Here is a 23,715-nt window from a genome sequence, read left to right on the forward strand (position 1 = left end):
ATTTTCATCATGCATCATAATCCTACAGAACAATGATTGCTTATGTACTCTGCCAGCGAGTGCCAGACCTTCGTTATTTTATAAAAACCGACATGTATTGTACACCGTAGGTACAATATACGTCGGTGTTATAAAAGCTGAAAGATTATTTGCGTATTGTCTCCAATACAGGGAGGAACGATCCGCGACTATGAAGTTTGGATCATGGTGACTTTGGGAGATAACAGGTAATTAAGGTCTAAAAAAATCTTACGTCAAAGTATAAAGTTTAATATTTTTGTATTCTCTTCCAGCAGTGCACGTCTATCGGTTGATGATAAAGAATAGTATTGGAAATCGCGTCATGCATTCATAGTCGGGGATCGTTGGGGACAATGCGTAGAGAAACATTCAGTTTTATAAAATAACGGAGGTTTGGCACTCACTGGCTCTCTCTCTATGAAAACACAGAGTTCAAGCAAATAACAGTTCCAACCAGTATCGCTGACGTTCTATCTGCTCAGGGTAAAATGAAAGTTAGCTGTTGACAATAGCTAATAATACATGGATTATTTTCAGCGAAACGCGAGGAACGTGCCGAAACTGGTTTTTGCGATAATGAAAATCACTTCACACTTTAGGCGCTCGTGATTATTCGCTGTGCATCAATTACATGCGTGTTTAGTTACAATTTTTAACGATAAATGCGCCTTAGCGTAATTTTGCATTTTTCATATACCTACGGACGGAGTCTTAAAGACGGTGTGGTGTATACGCGGCCGAAAGTAATGTACGTCAAACTTTAAAAGGAGATAGCAGATTTGTAGAGCATTGTCCCTGTCAGAGAGACCGACAAAACGTCATATAGGTATGAGTGACAGAGACATAACGCTCTACAAATCTGAAATGTCATTCTAAAGGCTGATGTACTGTACCTGTGTGCCCTAGTGGTTAAGTTGTCGGCATTTTATTCGGGAGGTCGGGTTTCGATCATGACATGCGCTTCTAACTTTTCGAAGTTATGTGCGTTTTAATAGTAGATTATTCAACATGGGGGTAACGTAATGTCTTACGTCACGGGCGCCGGGATAAATCCCAGGCGTAACGAGGGATTTTAGAGTAACTCCCGAGGGTGTTCTCTAAAATCGAGATCTAAGGAATCTAGAATCCTGAGTAAAGCGTGGGGTTTAGGGGCGCCCAAGACTAAGACAGTATTACCCCCATGTTCAATACTCTACTTTTCACACCGGAAACCTGCATGCCGGAGAGCTCTCAATAATGTTCATGAAAGGTGTGCGTAATCTACTAATTCGTACTTGGCCAGCGTGGTGGACTATGGCCCAAGCTCTTTTCATTCTGAAATGAAACCCGTGCTCAGTATCTACTAAGAATAAAAAAATAAATAAAACATCTTTTTTATTCGAATAAACTTTTACAAATACTTTCGAATAGTCGGATGCATCTACCACTGATTCGGAATGCCTTTCCTACCGAGAAGCCGGCGATTATAATTTTAAAAAATCACACCGTTATAAAAGAAACCCGATTATAAACGACCTGAGTCCACAAGGATCAACCCGGGCGAGATTACTGGACTATGAAATCGAGGGATGGAACAAATTTTGTAGAGCGTGAACGAGTTCCTACTTCGGTCACGTAGGAACTTCGGAACTAACCACTTACTGCACACAAAGCGACGAGGTATCACGTAATATGAAGTCAGTTGTTAGTTGAGGATCCTCACGCTTAATTGACAATACATTCAAATTTCAATTGCGTGAAACTCTAGTAAAGATCTTCATGGTTAATTTTTGAGTGTTCGTATTCTATGAGTGAAACATCGTGAGGAAACCTGCATGCCTGAGAGTTTTCAATAATAATGTTCTTAAAGGTGTGCGAAATCTAAGTACGAATCCGCGCTTGGCTATCCGTGTTGAACTATGGCCTAAGCCCTTTTCATTTTTAAATAGACTTGAGTTTAAACATCCCACTGTAATAATATAAAAAATATACTGTTATAAAAGAAACGCGATTAGGTATAAACCTAAGGAATCTGGCACCTATGACCTACATATTATCTTACTCGTGATTTAGGTACTCTCATTCCCTAACAGGAGCCTAGAAAATCTCGTCCCTAATACCGTCCGATAGCCCCAGACATCCCCAGATCCGTTTACGGATAGCTCATCAATTTACTGCCAGGGATTTGCGGGATAGAGGTTTATCGCGTCCAAGTGATTTCGGATTTCACATACTTTAGTGACCAAACGATAAGAAGAAACTTAACGTGCTCAGAATACCTACCTATTTTTGTCCTTATATCTAACTAGCTTATTCCCGCGACTTCCTATTTTATCCCATTCCAAAAACCCTTTCTTAGCGGATGTCTATGTCATAATAGCTATCTGTATGCCAAATTTCAGCCCGATCTTGATCTAGTGAGTTTCTTGCTGGCTCTTCTCAGTACAATCTACTTTCCAACCTGGTCGCAACGTAATGGCACGCGGTGTTGAAGAAGCGCTAATGTTTCCTACGTTTAGCGGTGGCCTTGTCCCGCTCGACTGGTTTCGTTACCCTTATCCACACAAAAATTATGTGCGAATAGGCTGCTGTTCCAGTACTTAGTAGGTAATTAAATCTAGTGTAAAGAGGAGGAAAAATGAGTGTCAAATGTGGTCTTTAAATAATATATTTTTTAAATATTTATATATTCTATGTTAACGTGAAACCAACTGAATTTAAAGTTCAATGAAAATAGGATGCACTTAGTAAAACATTCCTCCTACAGTGCGACAAGGCTATCTTGGCGCGTGGCGAAAATCGGAACTAAAGTTGCCGTCAAGTGTCCCCTTTGTTCTTGTTTGAATATTCTAAGCCTTTGTTCTCCAACAGCGCCCCCCGTCAAATGTCATTCAAGTGTCAAGAAAGCCTTGTCGCACATTATTAGGTAGGTACGTACCTACTGCGTACAAAATAATGTGATCTAGCGTACGAAATTGAATTTGACATTATTTTAAAAGGATAGGTATAATACAAAAGTTTAAAACAATATTTTGTTGGAAACTTTTATAAAAGCGGGCAAGATAACAGTTTCAAAATTGAGTTTCATACTTCAGTAAGCAATGGATGCTGTCCCGACTCATAGAGACGCGAGGCGGCGTGCGGCAGGTGTGAGGGTGCCTTTCCACCAGTACCTGTAGTACAAGATTTTACGTCTCACCAAACGAAACCAAATTCGAGAGTCGAAATACTTCCGCGTTACAGTAAAATGGACCTAAACAGCCTTGAATTGAAGTCAAATATTCAATGCCACTGATTTTAATTTCGCAATGTTTCCGCTTGGAGCGCTGGCTGTAGAAGTGTAGACAAACTTGAGCTTTAAAACAAGGCGGTTAAGATCCAGTTTACTGTAACGCGAAAGTATTTCGACTCTCGAATTTGGTTTGGTTTGGTGAGACGTAAAATCTTGTACTACGGGTACAGAGATGTGCTATGCAGCTATGCTACGAAAATGTGAAATCTACGCTACGAAAATATATGACCGTTTCCACCAATTCTAAGCTATGTAACTGTGCGTACTGTAGGTACTCTGCTCTGCACATAGCTACACCACTCGAGACGGCCCATAGCACGCATCCTTCCATATAAAAAACATATCTTAGTTGAATCCGTTTCCACCAGTGCTAAGCTATGTGCACCAATGAACATGATTGGTGGATATCAAACGCATCCATAGCAACGTAGCATAGCACATCTCTGGTGGAAAAGCAGCCTTATACTGGCATTTCCAGCTGGAATTAACAGTGACGCGATGTATCTGCAGCGTTTATTTAATAATAGGTATACCAAGCATTTAATTACTCAAATCATTTATTCAGATACAATAAACAAAAATACCAAACTTATTCTATATATAACATAAAAATTACAGATCGAAAATATCATCTAAACCACCGCAATGAGGCAGGGTGCCCAGAACGCTGGCAGCGTTCCCTCGTTGTATGGCCAGACTAATATGCTGACCGAGGTTACTGCCAGCCCTCCGGTCATTTAATAGGCTAGTTGACACTTTTTTTAAGTTGGTCTTAAATGGTTAATATTTGTCCTATTAGATCAAAAAAATTAACACTATATTTTTTTGCGCCCTAAAAACCGTAAAACTTTAATTTGAAAATATTTTTTTCTTAGACAGGTGAAAACACTGTCGGCCATGTTTGGCCCATAGATTATCTGTGCTCTGCCGTCATGCATTTGTAAACAACAGCATAACCTCCCAAAGTTTAATAAACATGACTTCTATACTAGTTTACATGAAAAATATAGTAATTATCGTTATTGTATCATCCGAGAAAAAAACGCATCGATAAAGACCACAGGAAAGTTGTGGATTAGAGTGCCCAGTGAAATAAATATACGTAACACGCGAAGACTTGCTTAAAGGGATCCTATATGACAAAGACTTCAACCCAAATTTATTTTTGCAAAGATCAGTTTGTTGTAAGTCTTACTTAATAACTTATTCAATTTATAAAGAGAAAACGATATTTATTTACGTTTACTATGAGTTTTTAGAAATATATAAAAACTAGCTTATGCTCGTGACTTCGCCCGCGTGGACTTCATAAATTTCAAACCCCCATTTAACCCACTCAGGGGTGGAATTTCAAAAAATCCTTTCCTAGTGGATACCTTCTCTTTACCTACAAAGAACACACCCACCAAATTTCATGTATCTAGGACCAGCTGTTTAGATGTTTAGGCTGTGCGTTGATATATAAGTTAGTCAGGGCTTTAAATTTTATATATATCGATACTACGTTAGTCCCCGCGTGACATAGTGATGACATTTCTTTGTTTACATATTTAATGACATCAAATCATGGCTGACAGCGTTTTCTGCGTTTCAAATAAAAATAAAAACTGTATTTTTTAAAATTGGTTTTATATATCCATCCTGCGTTTTTAAAAATTGTTATTGATATATTTCGTTGTCTTAAGCAAAATACTATAATAAATAATCATTTATTGGACGAAATTAGATATGAGTCAAGAAGCCTATTAATTTAATTTAATTTATTTCCACACAAAAAGAAAAAACGCTTACAATATTGGTTTCTTCATGCTCGTAAGCGCTTGGCGGCTTGTCTGAGCACTGCACATTCCTCTGTAGTTGAATGTAGTTGCATGTTTCGGTTGGGCAGCATTCAGGAAGCTTCGAGATGTCTTCTTGTCCAAAATTCCTCAGTGCTCGAAGACCAAAGTCTTCGAACTGTGCGTGTTGCCAGTGATGAAATATGGATCCGAGACATGGTCAGAAAGCACAGCACTATTTTAGGGTCCACCGACCAACGAGCAATCGCTTCGATGTAGCGCCCTCTTTGTTGTTCCTTGAACTTATAATTTACACTATTCTCAAACTAATAACCATCTGTCAAAATAACATGCCTGTAAACTTGGCCAATACCATAACTAATGGGTAACAATCTATCTAGATATATTGCGAGCTAGGCTAAGCGTACGGCCAAACAATTAATACGTCACAAATTATTGCGACTTGCTGTACGATTAATGTGAGGGTTGTTTGTATGGAATTTATTGACGTACAATTTGAGCCTGGGTTCTAACGCCTATTGCTGTTGAAACAGATGGCCTAGGATCATTGACTTATATATTACTTCGTATGGACAGGGCTATTGAACAAACAAAATAGCACTGACTCATTGGTGCTTTAGCACCAATACAACCTCAGTGACGTCTGGACTTCAAACGTGTCGTTAATTAGTATCTAAGAGGAGGCGCTGATTTATTTGGTTCCATAAACGTGAAAAATTTTGTTCGCTTGGGCATATCTTGTCATTTATATCGATGCCTAGGATGCTTCGTCTCTTCGACCTTACAGACCAATGTTCTATTGGTCTGTAAGGTCGAAGTTCAATTAGGACCGTTCATAGCCAATACATTTTTGATTTAGTATTATGTGATTTAGTATTAGTAAAAATATGATTAAATATAAATAGGTAACCAGTTAAGTACGAGTCGGGCCTCGCTCTTTTAGCGAAATCTAAATGTATAAAAAGAAAAGGTGACTGACTGACTAACTGACTGTCTGACTGTCTGACTGACTGACTGACTGATCTATCAAAGCACAGCTCAAACTACTGGACGGATCGGGGTGAAATTTGGCAATCAGCTATGTCAAAATAGCTAGGATTCTTAGAAAGGATTCAACCAACCCCTAAAGGGGTGAAATAGGGGTATGAAATTTGTATAGTCCACGCGGATGAAGTCGCGAGCATAAGCGAGTTGTTTATAAAAGCGCTTCGTGTCAAAATCACGATTTCGTCGTATTTTTATATCTGACAGTGTCGATATGTTTAGTTAGGTATACCCATATACCTATATGAATAGTGATCCTCTATTACACTGCATAATGCGTCAAAGAACGGGGAAGTGAGCAAGGCCCTACACTGGATCTCAAGACTTTCAAGGAACGACCAGGGACCCTCGAATCGCTTCCTTTGAACACTTTGACCCTCTTACGTACTAGCGTATGTAGACTTAGATTTCGGTAGATACCTATTCTGAACTTAGAGAGATGAAATTTGATCATACTAGGTATTCGATTACAACATGGGGTTATTCAAGGGGCGGACCAACAGATTCCTGAAAGGCCGGCAGCGCACTGGCGGTTCCTCTGGTACTGCAAATGTTCATGAGCGGCGGTATTTGTGTCACTTCTCATCAAATGACCCGTCTGCGCGTTTACTTGCTATTATTATCAAAAAAGAAGGTATAAAAACCCTTTAATTAAATTTAAGCAATCTTAACACCGCAGTTGTATCCCCAAATAGTTAAAATAATACTACTCTACTACTAACTGAACACTGAACTGAAACTATAACAAAAACAAAACAAAGCGCGTAATCGAAAACTCTGGCCACAACTTACAATATAATTCATTATCTTGATACTATGTTGCGCAGGCCAGTTAAAGGCAGTTTTACACCAGAGCAATACTGTGCGACATGATTGCGACATGCCATAAGGCTGAATGCTAAATTAATATAAAATGTGACAAGAATCATCGGAAGATTGTTGTACTTAGTGTAAATTTTTTGTTCTAACAGCACGATGTTGTCTCGTAAAATAAACTACAGCCACAAAATATACGTATGTTATAAGTTATACAACCCTGTTATAAGTTACAGAGCCGTTATTGAATACTTATTGAGCGTTATAGCACTATTGAACGTATATGAATAATGTTTTTGAGAACTTTGCTTATAACAAGCTAATAAAGCTTCTATAATTTTTTATGAATAAGACTATTAAGGTTTCCATTTTGTAGCATGCCGCATTACTGCATGTTATTTCTCCGGCGTAGAACAGCCTTTACAGCGAGCTTTATATAGTCAATAGGGACAAAATTTCGTTTATCAATACACAATTCGTAGATCAATTAATACGATACAGTACGACGTAATTGTATTTTGTGTAATATTAGATGTACGGGCATAACAAACCCTGCGTGAATTGAATTACAATCGGAACCTACTAAGTTTGCGAAAGTCACGTACAACTCGCAGCAATGTTACAGAAACTTTATTATATAGAAAGCGTCTTAAATAGAACTTGCTAACTTTACACTTTGTACAGGAATTTGTTCATAAAAGTGACTTAGTAAGAGTTAAGTTCACTTTCAGGATAAAATTGCATTTATGAGATTACTAGATGCCCCGGCGACCTTCGTACCGCCTAACAGTCGATTCTTTTCCAGGATTTTTTTAAATTTTTCTTTCCGTAAGAACCATCCTCGTACTTCAAGGAATATTATAAAAAAAAGAATTATCGAAATCGGTTCAGCTGTTCTCGAGATTTGCGATCAGCAACACATTTAGCGATTCATTTTTATATATAGAGATGAGCTCATGCCCACGACTTCGTACGCATGGATTTAGATTTTTAAAAATCCCGTGGGAACTCTTTAATTTTCCGGGATAAAAAATAACTTTAACTATACCGATGCAAAAAATCACGTCGATCCGTTGCTCTGTTGCGACATGATTGAAGGACAAACCAACAAACCAATAAACCAACAAACAAACACTTTCGCATTTATAATAAGGGTTCCTACTGATATAATAAGGGTAGGTACTGATATGGGTACTGATTATATTGTTCTTTTTTTTCACGTAAACTAACAGATGTCGCCCATTCAACCACGTGGAATAAGGTTTTTAATTACTAATATTATAATTTATCATAAAAAAATTAAGGATAATCAGGTAAGTAGGTACCTACCTACATACTTAGTATTTTAATTTTTCTGTAATGATTTTTTTTCTATACAAGCGCTACTTCGTTCATACTATTTTATCAAACGCTTTGATACGACAAAATATAATAGAATTACATCATTATGTTTATTTATAATAATACAAAGTTTTCTAATTTACATTTTCTAATTATGTAAATTAACCTAATATTAACACCCTATTCAAATACATGAAAGTCTATACTTAATAACAATATGTTATTTTATCTTACTCTCGATTTGTTTTATTACCGGAAGATGGTCGGAGTTATAAGAAACTTTTTGATTGGCTCAAGTTATTTTATAGATTACCGATAGACGATAGTACTTAATTATTTTATGGATAAACACTATTATAAAGTTTTGCGATAAAAATGGCGATTAAAAGAGTAAAGCAAACTCTAATTTTACTTACAAAGCTGCATAATATAATATATTATGCTATGACGTGATTAAATCAGAAATAAGGAAACCCATAGAATAACTAATTCAACCGACACAGTTTGCAAAGCTGAAATGGCAATGGACCGTGCACACAAACTTAAAAACACAGCCAAGTGCGAAAAAAATCACGTTTGCGGTATGGGAGATAAATTTATAATAAAAATATTTATTTTATTCTGTTTTTATTAGTATATTTTGTTGGTATAGCTGCAACAGGTGAAAATACCGTGATAGTTAGACAGTTGAACTGTCTAACTATCACGGTTCATGAGATACAGCATGGTGACAGACGGACAGACAGACGAACAGACGGACGCTCTTAGTAGTATAATGGGGTCCCGTTTTACTCTTTGGGTACGGAATCCTAAGAACTGATAGATGTTGGAGTCCCAAGGTGTTAGAGTGGCAACTTCGCACAGACCTCCCCTAGGTGGATAAATGACATCAAACAAAAAAAAAAGTCGCAGTCCTTCCCCGGAATGCAAGCTATCTCTGTACCAATTTTTGCCAAAATCAGTTAAACTAATGGGGCTTGAAAGGCTAGCAGACCGACACGACTACCTCTGTAGTGTCGGGTCTCCTCTCAGAGTGAGAAGGGTTTAGCCATAGTCTACCACGCTGGCCATGTGCGGATTGGTAGACTTCACACACCTTTGAGAACATTATGGAGAACTCTCAGGCATGCGGGTTTCCTCACCATGTTTTCCTTCACCATTAAAGCAAGTGATATTTAATTACTTAAAACGCACATAACTCCGAAAAGTTAGAGGTGCGTGCCCGGGCTCGAAACCCCGATCTCCGATAAGAAGGCGGACGTCCTAACCACTGAGCTATCACAGCTTTTAGTACGGAGTACCTAGTAGCAAATTATACTTACTATTATTAATACCTAGAAGGCAAAATTGGACAAATCAGCACATCAAAACATCATCACCATAAAAAGTAATCAAAGTTGTCTTCCGTCGACAAGCTAATAATACGGTGTCAAGCCTACTCCGGAAATGTTAAGACAAAAACTGACTACAGTCGAGTGGAAAAATGAAAAAGGCCCCCTAATAATGCCGTGTAAGCCCTTCGCTCAACGCTCACAAACGAAACTCCTATTTATTACAATGTCGCGAAGAGAAACTTGGTGATGTGTGAATTTACTGTGTCGCTATTTTAAAAATCTATACACACAGAGCGATGATACCCTAGTATTTAACACTGAGACTCATAGTGAAGACTAGTTAATGCCCGCGACTTTGTCCGCGTGGACTACACAAATTTTAAACCCCTATTTTACACCCTTAGGGTTGATCTTTAACTATGAGATTTTAACATATTATGAGTAATAAAATATGTCATACCGCTATTTGCAAAAATACTTTTTTATAGACAATATCGACAACTTCAAAACTGAGAGACTTTCATACAAACTTCAAACCCCTATTTTACCCCTTTAGGGGTTGCATTTTGAAGAATCCTTTCTTAGCGGATGCCTACGTAATAATAGCTATCCAGTCCAATCCGTCCAGTAGTTTGAGCTGTGCGTTGATAGATCAGTTAGTCAGTCAGTCAGTCACCTTTTCCTTTTATATATTTAGATTAGATTTTATACTTTGACGTAAGGTTTTTTATACCTTTATTACCTGTTATCTCCCAAAGCCACCATGATACAAACCAGTTCCTCCCAGTGTTGGGGACAATACGCAGAGAAACTTAAAGCTTTTATAAAATAACGAAGGCCTGGCACGCGCTGGCTCTTTGTCTATTAAGTAGATTTCTTTGGCTTTATCATTCCAACTGAAATAACAACCATATATACCATATAGGTAGGTACTTATAGCAAACGATTATCTTCATCCAATTATTTATAAGAGCTTTCTTCTGTAGATAGACTTGAGTGAACCTCAAGGGAGGTATTGAGAGGTTGAATAGGTACCTATTCGAAATGAATAAGTATGTATGACATCTTCATCATCATCATCATCAACCAATAGACGTCCACTGCTGGACATAGGTCTCTTGTAGGGACTTCCACACGCCACAGTCTTGCGCCGCCTGAATATTCTTGGGCTCCCTGCGACTCGTCTGATGTCGTCCGTCCACCTAGTGGGGAGTCTTCCAACACTGCGTCTTCCGGTGCGAGGTTGCCATTCTAGCACCTTGGTACCCCAACTTCTATCGGTTTTACTAACTATTATGTGCCCTGCCCAAAATAAATACAAAATAAAAAAATAGATACAGTATCTAACCTAGCAAAAAATAGTAATCAATGAAATCGTAAAAATGGCCCTCATAATAAATCTCGTTGAAAATATTGGTCCAACACTCGGTCGATAATTACTATCGAGTGTCGATAAACAGGCGCCGCCCTCGCGTTGTTTGTAAAGCGTTTATTGGCCATTATGATGTGTCCATATTTTATCCGATTTACTCTTTAACCTGCATGCATTATAATGCATGTAAGAATAAGGTTTTTTTTAATTTATTGGCTTACTAGATGATGCCCGCCACTTCATCCGCGTGGATTTAGGTTTTTAAAATCCCGTGGGAACTTAATGATTTTCCGGGATAAAAAAGTAGCCTATGTCACTCTCCAGGTCTTTATCTATACCCATGCAAAAAATCACGTCAATCCGTTGAACCGTTGTGACGTGATTGATGGACAAACCAACAAACCATCAAACCAATGAACCAACAAACAAACACACTTTCACATTTATAATAGGGGTAGTGAAGTGATATAGACTAGAGGATGCCGCCACTTCATAAATGGCAAATTTTAGTGGAGTGCCACACTGTGGAAACGACGCGCACGAAAGGAAACTCCACGCACGTTTTTCCGGTCGCGGAATTCCGCTAGTTTGTTCCTACATTTAATCCAAATTTAGCTGACGATGCTTTTTAACTGCAGACAGCATAGAACTGAAACTCTAAATGTTTAATGATCCAATTTGCAGCGCATTAACCGAATATCCGCACAAACTGTGGCCACTAATTCAGCGGAATAGCCGACACGAGCGAATATTATATTTGCAAGCTGGGGCCATTAAAATAGATTTATTGTGATGAGCAGTAAGCGGATTACTATTAATTAATGTAATAGGTATGACAAAGCGTGTAGGGGCTGTGCATAAAACCAATCGTGATCGCTTTAATGATCACACTTATAGACTTTAATACTATAGATCATACTAATATTATAAATGCAAAAGTGTGTTTGTTTGATTGTTTGTTAGTCCTTCCTTCACGCCCTAACTAAGCAACCAATCGGCTTGATTTTTTTCATAGAGAAAGGACGGAGAGTAACATATAGGCTACTTTTTATCCCGGAAAATAAAAGAGTTCTCACGGGATTTTTAGAAATCTAAATTCATAAAGACAAGTTTGAAAATTCAAACCTCGTGACTAAAGCTGCCAGTCGCGAGCCCTTTGTTTTATAGCGTGCACTAAAATTTAGAATATTTAAATGTAAAATTTGTGTTTCGTCCTAATTTAGCAATATTAAAAAGAAAAAGATGCAGATACTCTAAATTCAATTTAAAAAAGACACCATAATCGGCGCCATTGTCTTAACTCCTAATACGTTTAAACGTCTAAACTTTCTCTCTTTTTTCGGCGTAGACGCCGTTGTGAAATACTAGTATGTATTGAGGCCAGAAAAGCAGCGATTTGAGGATGACGATGAGTGGAAATCACCATGTAATCCGCTTTGCGTAATTAGTGTTTCATCCTGCGCGCATGGCGATTGCATAAATTAATACAAAACCAGTGGAAAGGGATTCGCTGAATCCGTTCAATTCACGGTTTCGTGGTATTGGCAATAGATAATGAGAGCGCTGGAATGTTAATACTAATGATGAATTGGTAGGTAGTAAATACATACCGTAATTATTAGTTATTTATTAGAAACTAGCTGCCCTGGCGAACTTCGTTCCCCCTAACAGTCGATTCAAATTTTTAAAATTTTTCTCTCCGTAAGAACCATCCCCGTACTTCAAGGAATATTATAAAAAAAGAATTAGCGAAATCGGTTCAGCTGTTCTCGAGATTTGCGACAAGCAACAAATTTAAGTTTAATAAATAATATAAATAAATAAATTATTTATTGATCAAAACATAGGTACAATTATACATACTTACTTACGAGTACTAATACATACTTATACATAACAAACCAATTTGTTAAGTAGGTAGGTATACAGAAAAATCGACTGTCCCTAAGCTAGGTATACATACACCTGTGTTTTAGGCGACAGCACTCTCCTTAAAATTCATGGCTCATTTTATATACAAAAGAAAAGGAATCTGCATGTAACGTAGATATAAAATTTAACATGTTTACTATAACTATTAGAACTATATCTATTATACTATTACTACTATAACTAAGCATATACATACTATACTTTAGCGATTCATTTTTATATTATAGACTAGCTTATGCTCGATACTTCGTCCGACTCCGACTCGATAGTTCGCGGACTACATAAATTTCAAACTCCCATTTAACCCACTTAGGGGGGAGTTTCAGAAAATCCTTTCTTAGTGAATTCTTGCTCTTTACAAAGAACACACCCTCCAAATTTCGTGTCTGTAAGACCAGTTAGTTTAGGCTGTGCGTTGACATATAAGTCAGTCAGGACTTTGAATTTTATATTTACAGATAAATTTCAAACTCCCATTTAACACACTTAGGGGTGGAGTTTCAGAAAATCCTTTCTTAATGAATTCTTGCTCTTTACAAAGAACACACCCTCCAAATTTCGTGTCTCTAAGACCAGCAGTTTAGACTGTGCGTTGATACATAAGTCAGTCAGGACTTTGAATTTTATATTTACAGATAAGGTAAAGATAAAGTAATAAGTAAGTAATTGATTTTGTGAGTAAGAAATATAATTTTCTTTGGATTAAATTTGTTAATCGCTTCACATAATATAAAAGCGAAAGCGTATTTGTTGATTTGTCCTTTAATCACGTCTTAACGGAGCGATGGATAAACGTGATTTTTTGCATTGTTATAGTTTAAAACCTGGAGAGTGATATAGGCTACTTTTGATGCCTCAAAATCAAAGAGTTCTGAAGTATAAAATACTTTGTTTCTGTTGTCTGTGTAAAAAAACAATCCTCCAGGAAAATTAAATCACAAAATCCTCTGTACTTAATTAGAATCATTTTACATAATATTGTTAGATGATACCTATTATAATCTTAATCTAAATATATAAAAGGATTGACTGACTGACTGATCTATCAACGCACAGCTCAAACTACTGGACAGATCGGGCTGAAACTTGGCATGCAGATAGCTATTATTACGTAGGCATCCGCTAAGAAAGAATTTTTGAAAATTCAACCCCTAAGGGGGTGAAATAGGGGTTTGTAATTTGTGTAGTCTACGCGGATGAAGTCGAGAGCACAAGCTAGTCAGCTAAGAACTCTTCCAGAATAACATATTTTTGGAAAATAATAAACCGTTATTTGATAATATTCTGCAATACCTCAGCATTTTCCATGGCCTCATTCCCAGGATTATCTGGAATGCCGCCGGCAAAGTTGGCGTCCGCAAATTTGTTTCTTTGTTTTTTCCACTTGAAACTTAATACCAAAAATACTCGCCAGTTTGTAGCGTTTTCAGCTTCAAGTTACACGCCTAGGAGTAGACATCAATTATAGTCAGATACAATTCTGGAATTTCATGCGATACAAAAAACTCATAATTTAATTACAAAAGTTCGCTTTTACTGAACTAAGTATCGGTCAATGAGATATATTATATTAATGTGGAAAAACCTAAAGCTTGATTTGCTATAATGAGTCAAAACAGAGAAATATGTATGGTGCGACATGCAGCATGCTAAATGCCTTACTAAAGAACTAGGAAAAGCAAGCAATACACAACATTGCACAAATCTTCTAGAACATATTCAATGTATGTTTCACTCCGACACCGTAACATTCGCGGGGAAATATGTAGACTCCACAATGCGTCATTCAATGACACACTACATTGTGGAGAAGTCAAGTCATTGACTATTTAAGTTCGTCTTGATCTCTTATTGACTCTTAACCATCAACTGCTGCAGTTCGTGTTTCGTGGAACTGTAGGGTTTTAATTATGCAAAGCACTCCAATACTACTATTGTCTACCTACTTACGTGAACAAGTACGTGTAACGTATGAAACGTAACCAGCTAAAGTATGTCTGACAGTAATATATTGTAACCAGATATGTACCGTAACCAATAGGAAAAATGTTATGAAATATAGACAACACATCAACTTTGAAAATCCAAACACACTACGTTCTCGTATTAAGTTATAGAAGTTAGTATTAGCTCCTTAGACTTTTATGACCAATGGTCTGGTACTTTGACAAAGACGAAAGTTATGCATGAGTCTCTTCCCCTCGAAGTGGATGGTCGCTTTTTCCCAACACCAGAAATACCGTCCAGTTTGTAGCGCTTACGGTCGACGCTTGCAGAATTTTAAGCGGAGAATAAATTTAACAGGCGAAGCTAATTCACTGTAGCTTTACTTGGAATTATTGACATTCCAAAACTTGCGAGCGTTAGTATTTAGGCCTTATTTTGCATATTTTAGGCGAATGTTTGAGTTTGTATTTTGATCATGGTACAAGTATTCGAAAGCTATTTTAAAATACCTGTCTTGCAAGTTATTATTATACTGACTAACTCTTACTAATACTAACCCTTTCGTGGACGACAATATAATAGTCCAGTAAAAGTCGGCAAAAATGGAATATACATGTAAAACTTCAAAAATAGGATATCATAATAATTTTCCGGGATAAAAAGTAACCTATGTCACTCTCCAGGTAAAAAATCACGGCAATCCGTTGCTCCGTTGCCAAGTGATTAAAGGACAAACCAACAAACTAACAGTTTGGAAAATGAACGTCTTTTCTTTTTTGTTTCTTTCTTTCTTTCTAACAAACCAACAAACAAACACACTTTCGAATTTATAATATGGGTAATGATAGGTACCCAGCGGTTTCCAGCTACTTAAAAATTACTTAAAAATACAATGAAAACACTCGTATAGAACCACAAACATACACAAAAAAACTGTAAATAACAATCTGATCCCTCTACAACATTCTACACATTGCTTTTAATTAAAACAAATATGAAATCTGAGTCCCTAAGCTTATTTCTGCCTTCCGAGTATAGTATGCAAACATCGCTTATTAAAATGATTCGCTTCATTCCTTTGTGAGTATTAAAAATTCACACGTTCCTCTGTGAATGTTTATATAAAAGAAACATTACTTTGTATATAGAGAAAGACTTTGTGTTCTTTTGATATACCAATGGATAGGTACATGCATTTTTTAGAATCATCACCATAATTTTATGTTTCCCTGAATCGCTGTTCCGCGACAACTTTTTTACACACCCTTTCTCGGCTGACATACATAAATGTAAAAGCCTGATAATAATTTTTTTTAAACCCTTTCTCACTAGTCATTAAATTCTCCCCAACCTGTTTGCCTGGCAGAAATAGCTGCTAGCTAGACAAAGGTCTCTTGTACGTACTTCCACATGCCACGGTCTTGCGCCGCCTACATTCAGCGGGTCCCTGCAACTCGTTTTATGTCATCTGTCCACCTAGTCCTAGTGGGGGAGTCTTTTTTAAATCTTCTCAAAATCTATATAGTTGTTACAGAGATTACCACCTACAAACAAACTTATAAACTTTACCTCTTTATAATATTAGTATACGATACGATGTACGATTAAGAATGTTTTACTCGACTTTTACTCTAATATTTATACAACGGTAACAAAGGTGGGCTTTTGTTATTTCCCAAGAAATAATTAGCCACGTTAACGAGATAACATTACCTACGCAGTCAAGTTTGAATGTTTCCCCTTAATTATACAATAACAAAATTCTAAACGCGACTTCAAAATTTTTGTTCATCTATTCGTAACAAAACTCAAGGTAGCGGCACAGTTTAGCAAGCGTACAGAGCCCTTACAGTTTTCTTCAAATAAAAAGCGTGACATCTGTACGTAGTACGAGATTTTATGTCTCACCATCGTTGATAGTATTCGAGTGTCGAAACACTTCCGCGTTATCGTAAACTGGATCTTAAATGCCTTGATTTTAAGCTCAAGTTTGTCTACACATCTACAGCCAGGGCTCCAAGCGGAAACGTTGCGAAATTAAAATCAGTAGCATAGGATTTTCAACTTCAAATCAAGGGTCTTTAGGTCCATTTTACTTTGACGTTATTGAGTTTCGACTCTCGAATTCTAGCAACTTTGGTGAGACGTAAAATTTTATAAATAATGACGTAAACTGGAAAAACTAATTAAATCGATCAAATAACAAAAAAGTTATAAGCATTTAAATATTTCTGATTAGAGAGAGATAGCGATACAGTAGTTTGACGTTACACCTACTAATGCCATAGTAGCTTCGTGCGGTTTCATACAAATTTTCGTTTTGCGAGAAAGGGATAGAAGACCTTCCCACTCCAAAATTAAAATGCCTGTAACTTTGTAAATCTTTGTTGGATTTAAATATTTTTTTCAGTGTAGTCATTATTTTTATCCTAGTTTATAATAAAGTAATAATATTTATCAAATTCTAAAGTAGGCAAATACCTAATTAAGTCGGTTCATCGACCTACATGGCCCCCACCCATTGCCACTTTACTTTGTGACTCACTGAACTTTATAGGTCAAGCTTTATTGACTCATATACTCTGCTGCAACTAGGCTACACCAACCTCGTAATGTTTCCCGTCTGTATGGTCGTCAAACTGTGGCAGAGTTTTGTAAGTTTCAAAGGGAATACTTTACTTGAACATTAAGTCGGCTTTGTCCTCCACAAAGTGTTTTTGACATTTGTATCGGGAAAGTAGAAAGTTATTTTAAGTTCCTCCTTGTACCTATTGTGTTGTGCTGTTTAACATTCTTTTACAATACTTGTAGGAAGAAATTCATCTGTAGGTATATTATATTTTAATAATACAGGGTGTAACCAGAACGCTAGCAAAAACTTAGCGTTATTGTTATACTACCTAAACACAATCCAATACCAATAATCATTTGCCTCATTTTGTAGTTTTAGTGATTTAGGGCCGGTTGTTTCAAACCATTGGTCTTCGTAAGATCCGTTCGTTAAAATTTAACGGACGTAGACGAACTTTAACATCTGTTAATTTAAGTGCGTTGCTTCATTGTACAAAAAACTGTTCGTCATTGTTATTTTGGTTGCGAAACTAACCCTAAAAATTAACTTACTTCTCCGTATCCTTTTCTTATTTCATTTTAAGTATATTAAATTATATACATAGTTATTAATATTGCTACTTCGCATTTTAAACACTTTTTCTTTCTTACAAAATCTTCAAAAAAACTATCATTAAAAGCTTTGAATTAAATTGATTCCATTATAATTTGTAAATAAAATATTCCGTTTGTAAGAAGTATGAAGTTACGAACTGATTTGACGATCACCAATGGCGCCAGCACTGGTTAACGTAAACGTAACTTTTTAACGAACGTTAGCGCTAATAGATGCTGAATCAACGCTTTTTCTTTACTTACGTTCGTTAGCGCCATATTTAAAGGTTACGTGTCCGTCAAAGTTTGTTGAAACAACCGGCCCTTAGTCTTTTTCAACCCCGCAATGAATACCGTGCAAAACTCGGGTCAATGCCCGCCTACGACGTGGCATTGACTCCGAATGGCCTACTTACGCAACATTCGTTGACCTCTAGCGTCAGCCAAATGTTTTATCGTGAACTTTTACAAAATGTAGGGATTTTTAATGGTTTTTTCGCGTTTTATTTTTGGTGTTATCATATCAGTAGTAGTAGTAGTAATCATCATAGTATCTGCCTTCGTTTTTGCTAGCGTCCTCGTTACATCCTGTATAGTACAGTAAAATAATGTAACTTAGTAATTAATATTAATAAATGTGAATGTGTGTCTATCTGTCTGTCTGTCTGCTACGTTTTCACAGTACATCCGTTAAGCCGATTTTAACGAAAGAGACAGAGAGTACAGAGAAAGCTTGCGGGACAAATATGTGTAGGCTACATTTTGTTCCGGAAAATTAAAGATTTTTAAAAACCTGAATCTACGCGAACAAATTCACGAGCATCATAAACTGACATTTTAAAATATTTAAGAGGATTTCTGGTTAAAGTCTTGCTACCACCTTACCGATTCCGCATAGAACCATAGATGAGGGGTTTAATAAAACTGCCATATCCCTTCCAAGTTAGCCCGCTTCCATCTTAGACTGCATTATCACTTACCACCAGGTGAGATCACAGTCAAGGGCTAACTTGTAACGGAAAAGGAAAGGAAAGGAAAGGGTGACTGACTGACTGACTGACTGACAGACTGATCTAATAAACTCGGATCGGGCTGAAATTTGGCATGCAGATAGCTATTATGACGTAGGCATCCGCTAAGAAAGGATTTTTGAAAATTCAACCCCTAAGGGGGTGAAATTGGGGTTTGAAATTTGCGTAGTCCACGCGGACGAAGTCGCGGACATAAGCTAGTTAAAAATAAAAGATGCGGACGAATTCATCGACAACCACTAGTTTAGAGGTACGCATTAATTATTTAATTTGCGAAAGAAATAACTAAAAATAATTAACGCTTCTGAAACAGTAGACCTTTAAATACACTTTTTTACACTAGCGCCTTTGTAAATATTCACATTGATGGATTTTTAATACTTTCAACGGAGAACACGAGGCAAAACGTTTTAATGGGGAAAAAGAAAAACCTTTTGTTACCACACGAATATGAGTGTAATAATTATGTTGTTATTATGCCGAAAAAATATATTGAACTAGCTGATGCCCGCGACTTCGTACGCGTGGATTTAGGTTTTTAAAAATCCCGTGGGAACTCTTTGATTTCCGGGGATAAAAAATAGCCTATGTCACTCTCCAGGTCTTTAACTTATACTCATGCAAAAAATTACGTCGATCTGTTGCTCATAATAGATAATCATTTCATTACTTCAGTCCAAGACCCTATTGCGCAACTACGCCATGGCATGACTCGATTGCGGTGTAGTAAACTATGATTTATGAATAGAAATGCCTTTCTATTCAAGGCGTGCTAAAAGCGTTAAATGTCAAATAAACTCTGAGATAATCTGAAAATTAGTGACGGCTGCCATTTATTACGGCGAGACAACAACGCCGGAGATCAACCTACTTCGGATGATTAACATTCTCTCGGTGAAAGTGGGCTATACTTGACAGGCTGCCTATTTCCCTATTTACGATTGGCCCTATTTCTTATTTTACTCTCTTGTTCTATATTATTTTATAGAGAGAAAAATAATGAAGAGTTAATTAATGTTATCAGCATCATCCTCACGATGATCAACCCATCGCCGGCTCACTACGAACCACGGGTCTCCTCCCAGAATCAGAAGTGTCTATCGAGATAACAACGCCGGAGATCAACCTACTTCGGATGATTAACATTGTCGCGGTGAAAGTGGGCTATACTTGACGGGCTGTCTATTTCCCTATTTACGATTGGCCCTATTTCTTATTTTACTCTCTTGTTCTACATTATTTTATAGAGAGATAATGAAGAGTTAATTAATGATAATACTTATTGATTAACTCTTGTTTCCATTGTTCAATATTGTTCTCCAAGGTGTGTGAAGTCTGCTAATCCGCACTTGACCAACTATGACCCGGCTATGGGTTGATAACGATGACTTTTATAGTTTTTTCGGGATAGCAATTTTTTGCCGTAAAACGAAAAGCAGGAGTGTCTGTAAATGGAACGCGTGGGTGGCGCGCGTCGACGCCCGCGGAGTTTTTCAATGTTACCTGTTATTATTCCAGCCTCAATAGCCATCTTATACTGAATGACTCTGCAAGCATAGGCTTATATGCTGATATTAACCGACTTCAAAAAAAATTGGTAGTCAGTGGGGACCGCCCACTGAAGTTAAAACTTAAAACTATGAAATAACAGTGGGTTTTTTTAGATTTTCAATATTGTAGTATCAAAAATATAGCTACTTACATAGTACATACATTACATACATTACATAGTTGTACGCGTAACATGACGTCATACTTTTAGCTAGATATACTATAAAATTCTTGATCTTGTAACATTCTTAATATTGTATACTTATGCCAACGATAATATATACAAGTATACTTGTTTAATATATTATCTTTGCTTATGCTAATATGCTTGTATATGCTAATATTATAATTATTATACTAATCCACACTTAGTAATATTAAAAATGTAATGTATGTCCATGTGCTTGCTAGCTTTAACCCCCTATTTTACCCCCTTATGGGTTGAATTTTCAAAAATCCTTTCTTAGCGGATGTCAACGTCATAATAGCTATCCAATAATAATGCCAAATTTCAGCCCGATCGTCCAGTAGTTTGAGCTGTGCGTTGACAGATCAGTCAGTCAGTCACCTTCTCGTTTTACATATTAAAATATTACTTAATACATAGTTGTTTACCACATTGATCATTGATAACAGCAACTAAAGCTTGTTGTTTCTTGTAGGAAATCCCGCAAAGTAACGCCTGCATCTTTCGACAGATAAAACAAGCAGATAGATCCGAGCCAATTGCTATCCGCAGAGTTGGTAGCCTTTGTTCCATCTATCAATAGACGTTGCGCTGCAGAAAACAACACAATAGTAAAAAACTAAACAGATTACTTCGCACGAAGACAGGATTGGATTTCGCTTGCTAAATCTCGTACGAGACAGTTCGAGATAGCAATCGAGGAGGGAACGCTCCGCACACCCGCGCAGCCCCCGCGCTAACCCGGTACAGGTGAGCGCGGGTGATGTGCTGGTGTGCGAAGCGCCTCCCTGCCTCATACCCCGATTGCCATCTCAACGTATTGCGGACTACGTACTTACGGATCAGTCGTAAAGTATCTTTTACAAATGTCCAATCTACGCCAGAAAAGCAATATTCTCTAAAGGACACGTACATAATACGTTCTCATTTTGTGAGTCCATGAACCTTCAGGATTTAATACTGTTTCTTTGAAAATTCAGAAATGGTAAAAAGACGGTGGCGCTCCCTCTAATCGGACATGATCTACTTTTTATCGCGGAAAATTAAAGAATTTTCACGGGGCTTTTAAAAACCTAAATCCGCGTGAAGTCACTGGCATTATCTAGTAGTTTTATAAAGTTCCTATAATTACAACCTTTTAATTCAACGCATACCTACACGAAACGCATTGAGGTCGAAACCACCCCTACATATTACAAACGAAGACGAGTAATGCCGTATCGTAGGCAGGGCATTGGCCCGAGTTTTGCACGCTATACATTGTGGGTTTGAAAAATACTAAATAACTAAAACTACAAAATGAGGCAAATAGTTATTGGTATTGGATTGTGTTTAGGTAAGTAGTATAACATAATAACGCTAAGTTTTTGATAACGTTTCGTGACACCATGTATAAGAAAATAGGGGCACTTTTATGTAACAAAATACAATAGACCATTTTAAAGGCATATTACTGTTTTGTCTTTCTTGTTTCAACTAAACGATCTATTCAGACTTTCATTAGTCAGCGAGTTATGAAGTTTGTACAGTTGATCACGCGAGCCATAAGCGGGGTTGGAACAATACAAGCGTACCAACCTGCGCGGTAAGCGGGTTTAATCTGCGGAAAATGAGCGCCATTATCCGCTTTTATTGCGAAAACATCTGCATAAGCTTACCTGGTACCCCTATAGTGGATAGTAACCGCAGTAGAATTAAAACTATCGGTAGGTAATATCCATATTATCCAAACTAATATTACAATTATGCAGAAGTGACCATCGTCAAGCGCCTATCTCGCAATAAAAAAAACCCTAAGTATCTCCACAGTGTTGCCATACTCTTTCATATTAGGTAGTTGTAGATACTCTTCTTCAGTCTAAACTTCACCGCTATTTACTCATAGAGAGAGAGAGAGCCAGCGCGTGCCAGACCTTCGTTATTATATAAAAGCTGAAAGTTTCTTCGCGTATTGTCTCCAACACAGGGAGGAACGATCAGCGACCATGAAGTATGGACCATTCATTGTGTTTTGGGAGATAACAGGCAATTTTCTTCGGAATAGTAGTAGATATATTAGTAGTATTATATTATATTATTATCTATACTATTCCGAAGAAAATGTAAAAAAAAATTAGACTTTACACTTTGATGTAAGGGTTTTACACCTTTATTGCCTGTTATCTCCAAAAGCCACCATGATCCAAACAAACGTTTCTCCCAGTGTTGGGGGCGATGCGCAAAGTTGCAGCTTTTATAAAATAACGAAGGTCTGGCACGCGCTGGCTCTTAGTCCATTATCTGTGAACATTTGTCGATTTTGTAAAAGGATTTCAATGAAAGTTCGCACCGCAATAATAGTTTGGGGCGTCACCCACATTAATAACTTTGGGGCAGCGGTCATAACACGTTGCCTTCATAATCGATGGTGGAACCATTTCCCTTATGCGAATATCCCCTTTAATAAAATGAATTAAAATAATGACCATTTTGTGCAAAGGTTTCTGTACCTACGCTTAGTATAAGATTTTACGTCTCACCAACGTTGCTAGAATTCAAGATTCGAAACACAGTAACGTGAAAGTATAATGGACCTAAAGAGCCTCGAATTAAAGTGAAAAATTGTCACGGGGTCATCTCCGTTTGGTCGATAATCGACCAGACGGGGGTACGGGCCTCGAGGCTTTGCCTCCTTACCCGGGCGGGTCGCTGGGCATCTCTGTGCCCAGGTGTTTTTCTTTTAGCCTTTTTCGGCTAGGGCCTGCCATCTTGGCTTGGGCCCTGGTGTTTTGGTGTGTTCGTTGGTAGGTCTCTGCACGACGGCGCTAGGCGTGTCGTCCAGTGCAGAGACGGTATCGGTGCCAAATCCGGTGGTTGTCTCGTCGTCTCGGTCGTCGTCGCCATCGCCTGCGTTGCGCACTGGTG

The 23,715-nt window shown here is 37.4% G+C and overlaps 2 protein-coding genes across 3 annotated transcripts in view; both read left to right on the forward strand.

The window, feature by feature from the left end:
* The window catches only part of LOC117991784 (zwei Ig domain protein zig-8-like), a 282,813-nt gene that overhangs the window by 179,652 nt on the left and 79,446 nt on the right, over nt 1–23,715 (forward strand). Inside the window, exon 1 of one of the 2 annotated variants that reach the window (XM_069505519.1) lies at nt 8,177–8,212. The exons of the other annotated variant lie outside the window; for it this stretch is intronic. The gene's annotated coding sequence lies outside the window, so the exon portion shown is untranslated. Of the gene's footprint in view, nt 1–8,176; nt 8,213–23,715 lie in introns of those variants that run through there. 2 annotated transcript variants of the gene reach the window in all.
* The window catches only part of LOC117991552 (putative phosphatidate phosphatase), a 362,451-nt gene that overhangs the window by 50,945 nt on the left and 287,791 nt on the right, over nt 1–23,715 (forward strand). The window lies entirely within an intron of this gene.

The sequence above is a fragment of the Maniola hyperantus genome, chromosome 20, assembly GCF_902806685.2.
Source record: "Maniola hyperantus chromosome 20, iAphHyp1.2, whole genome shotgun sequence".
NCBI lineage: Eukaryota > Metazoa > Arthropoda > Insecta > Lepidoptera > Nymphalidae > Maniola > Maniola hyperantus.